At 38.2% G+C, this 795-nt stretch overlaps 1 non-coding gene across 1 annotated transcript; it reads right to left on the bottom strand.

Annotated features, from left to right (window-relative positions):
• Positions 1 to 218: 218 nt before the first annotated feature.
• Positions 219 to 426, bottom strand: LOC129535365 (small nucleolar RNA U3). The gene has a single exon (XR_008681629.1). It is a non-coding gene; the product is annotated as a small nucleolar RNA U3 (small nucleolar RNA).
• Positions 427 to 795: the final 369 nt, after the last annotated feature.

A 795-nucleotide genomic window follows, 5' to 3' on the forward strand; every position in this document is an offset into this window, starting at 1 on the left:
GGGCCCATAAATTAGCATTTATAACAAGTTCTCAGGTGTTCTGAGAGCCACTGTACTAGTCTGCCCTCTATCAGCATCAGTCCGTTTTGCTTACTCTTCACTGTCCTCTTGTGCTTCTGCCTTCTTTCACTCTTCCTTCTGTCTGTGAAGTTCACCCATGTAATCAACTATATCAGTAGTAGCTCTTTTTTCTTTTCTTTTTTTTTTCTATAAGCAAAACCACTCAGATGGTGTCCTCTCCCTCTTACTCTCCCAAAGGAAGAGAAGAACGATCAGCAATGACCAGTGGCAGCTGCAGAAGCAACACCAAAGACCAGCTTCAGGAGAGAACACTACATCTCCTCCTCATGGTTTCGGGTGCGCTACACGTTCAGAGAAACTTCTCTAGTAACAAACTATAGAAATGATCCCTGAAAGTATAGTCTTTCTTTTTTCTTTTCTTTGTAGTATTTAGCAGCATTTCATTGTATGAATATAGCACAACTTACTTATTCATTCTACTGTTGACAGATATCTGGGCCATTTATAGTTGGGTGCTATTATGAATAATACTGTTGTTATGAATATTCTTGTACATGTTTTTGGTGGACATATGCACTCACTTCTCTATATAGCAATGTGTAGAATAGCTGCATCATATGGTATTTCTTTTTTCACTTTCTTAGGTACTGTCAAACAATTTTCCAAAGTGGTTATGTGAATTTGTACTCCCACTGGCAGAGGATGAAAATTTCAGTTGCTCCTTATTCTTGCCAATATTTGGTATTGATGTTCTTGTTTTGAACTTCAGCCAAT

This window comes from Moschus berezovskii, chromosome X (assembly GCF_049115385.1).
Source record: "Moschus berezovskii isolate FMDL1 chromosome X, NW_MosBer_1.0, whole genome shotgun sequence".
Taxonomy (NCBI): domain Eukaryota; kingdom Metazoa; phylum Chordata; class Mammalia; order Artiodactyla; family Moschidae; genus Moschus; species Moschus berezovskii.